At 51.5% G+C, this 2,789-nt stretch overlaps 1 long non-coding RNA gene across 1 annotated transcript; it reads left to right on the top strand.

Moving 5' to 3' along the window:
- Positions 1-1,181, top strand: LOC140700419 (uncharacterized). Its single transcript, XR_012078807.1, has 2 exons — positions 1-134; positions 802-1,181. It is a non-coding gene; the product is annotated as an uncharacterized lncRNA (long non-coding RNA).
- Positions 1,182-2,789: the final 1,608 nt, after the last annotated feature.

The following is a 2,789-nucleotide window of genomic DNA, read 5'->3' as shown; positions in this document are numbered from 1 at the left end:
GCAGCAGCCCCCGCCTCTTCCCCCACCGCCCTCCTCCTGCCTCCTAGGAGGCTGTGACTCAGGAGCCGCGGGAGGCTCCGGCGCCCAGTCTCCAGCAGCGGAGGCTGCAGGCGGGGATGGGGGCAAGCGGGCTGGTGAGAGGTGTAGGGTGAGGGGGAGCGAGTCAGGCACCGAGAGAGGAACTGCAGATGTGGGGTGGCGGGGAGAAGGGCCGAGGCTTGGTAGAGGAGGCTTGGGGAGGGCGGTTGAAGGGGGTTATGCAAATGAGATGCAAACGAAGGCGCTGAAGCTGCGGGTTTGAGAATGCCACTGTATAGCCCTTTGAGGGAAGATTACGGCGGCCTTGACCCCTCGCAGGGTCTGCGGGACACCCTTGGGTGGTGGTGGAGTGGCCAGGAGGTAGGGAAATCTCTTGCTCTTTGAGCCTTGCGGTATGAAAGAACGTGGGGCAAGATTTCTCCGTTTCCTGGGATTATTAGAAAAAATTGGTCTTAAACTACAGCCAGGAGGCTTGAAGATAGGCCTCAGAAAGGACTTCCTTAGTTGGAAGACCGAGCTTGAGGCTGGAAAACCTCCTGGGGATTTTTTTTTTAAATAGAAGATCTTCGAAGTAGCCAGATTTCTATGAAGGCATTTTGGGGAAAAGATATGATAACTATTTGGCCCTGTCCCATGTGGAGGAGAAGAGGGAGTCATTCTCCTGACCCCATTAATCCTTTAAGAATGAAGGAGCTCAGGAAGAAAAATGTCAATCCAGGAGTCTAGGTTTCCAGATATTTTCATGTCCACCTGTCTCTTCAGTCTTGCCAGCATCAATCTCCAGGACCCCATTTCTGCCTAGCAACATCACAACCAATCAAGATGCAATTAGGCCTGGCAGCGCGACTCATCCTTAACTGGGATTGGCTGTTCGCAGTATGCGCATCCCAAGTTTTCATTGGCTGGCGGTCACCTGTATGGAAATGAGAATTACAAGGGAGTCTCAGCCCCTTCCTTGCGCTGTGGACCTGTAGCTTACTGCGCCGAAACCTGCAGGCTCAGAGCGGGAACTCCTGGACTTGTTTCTTGCCCTCTCTGCCTCCTCTTCCCCCAAAGAGATATCCCGGACTTTTTCCTCGGCGGCTCTGACTGAGGCCTAGTCAGAAAGAAATCCGACCAAATAACGCAAAAAATAAGGCGGATTTGTATGCTTTCCGCATCTTCTTTACTTTCTCTCGGTTCAATGTCAGATTTTGCCCCTTTCGTCCATGCCACGATAGTTCCTGACCCTTTCTCTCCTCCACGTCCATCCAAGGGGCGGCTACTTTCCGTGTGTAGCCCTTCAGTCCCGGCCCCCTGTTGCCTCAAATCCTCCCTTCGGGGTCAGCTCCACCAAATTCCTGATTGCTAATCCCTCCACCCTCCTCCCACTCAGGATCTAGGCGCCTGGCACAACGCTCTAAAGCCCAGTTTAGGAGGGAGTTAGAAGAGGAGAGAACCTCCCCCCCCTACACAAAAAAACCTTCCATCCTCGTTCCCCATCCATTTTCTCTGAGGGAGCCGAGTTTGACAGCGAATTCATTCCGAGCGGGGAGGGTGATTTATTCTTCAAATATACCGACAAGTGCGGGCATGATGGAGCCCATTAAAATGTTGGGAGATTGTTTTTATGATTGAAGTCTGTATTACTCCAACCATAAAGAAAGAGAGCAAGGAGTCATTAGCATTTTCATGATGGTGTATTTCTGCTTGTCTCCGCGCCATCACTCATCTTTACTGCCCGTCCCTTTGCTCTCGCTCTGCTACAACGAGGAGAGACTGCAGCCTGAGTTGGGGTTGGGGGTGGGGGGAGGCGGGGGCCAGAGATCCCCCAGCCGCTCTGCCCTTCACGCCAAATCCTCACCCTCTCTGGGACGCAGATCATGGGGTGAGAGGCTGAACGCAGATGACGTGCCTCAGCTTTCTCCTGTGGGCTTTTCCTGCCCTGAATGGTGGGAGCAAGGGGGTCCTGCCCAAATGGGACTTGGAGATCTGGGCAGATCTGGGTCCGGGAAGAGGGAATACCACTTCTTTTCTTTGCCTCTTCCCTTCCTGGCCTACACACCATTTAGAGCTTTCCAGGTTATCCAGATGGGGATAAAGTCAGGAATTCCTGACTGAGTGCCCTGGGCTAGAGACATCAGAGTTGGACAGGACAGAGGGAGGAGATCCCAAGTCCTTGGGTTTGGAGACTGTGTGGGAGGACGTTGGGAGCCTGGTCATTTGGCTTCTGTATCTACTGCTCCCTAAAGAACCCTTTGATCTTGCTTGGAGGGGAGGGAGGATTAATCCTTTTGTCTTTACTCCAATGCCCCAGCTCCTGCTCTCTCCTAATTCCTTAAATCCTTGACTCATGCTACCCAACCATTTACAAGACTCTCCAGTCCCCTAAGAAACAAATTCATACCCTCCATGAAAATAATGGAGCTCAAAGTAATCACTGTCAAAGTAAGAACTTGGAGGAAGTTGGGTTATCGATGAAGCAGTGTTTACAGGTGCCCAAGAATTGTTGGAGCCACCTGCCCTCACCCTGGGCTTCTGATAAGACTCTTAACATAAAGAAACATTTATTCTAGGTGGGCACCAACTACCTGCATATCCTATTGACCCAAGTGGTATGATGGCACTTGAGTGAGAGTTAGTTGGTATAAAGGCTAGTTAAAGGGTGGTGGGAAAATGGAAGTATTAGCTCACAAGACATTAACAGTGATAATAACGATTCATGGACCGCTTTCCTGTTGGTCCTGTGCTTTCTCATGGATGTCTCACAA

This window comes from Vicugna pacos, chromosome 12 (genome assembly GCF_048564905.1).
Source record: "Vicugna pacos chromosome 12, VicPac4, whole genome shotgun sequence".
In the NCBI taxonomy this organism is placed as follows: domain Eukaryota; kingdom Metazoa; phylum Chordata; class Mammalia; order Artiodactyla; family Camelidae; genus Vicugna; species Vicugna pacos.
This window is presented reverse-complemented; position numbering and strand designations above follow the sequence as displayed.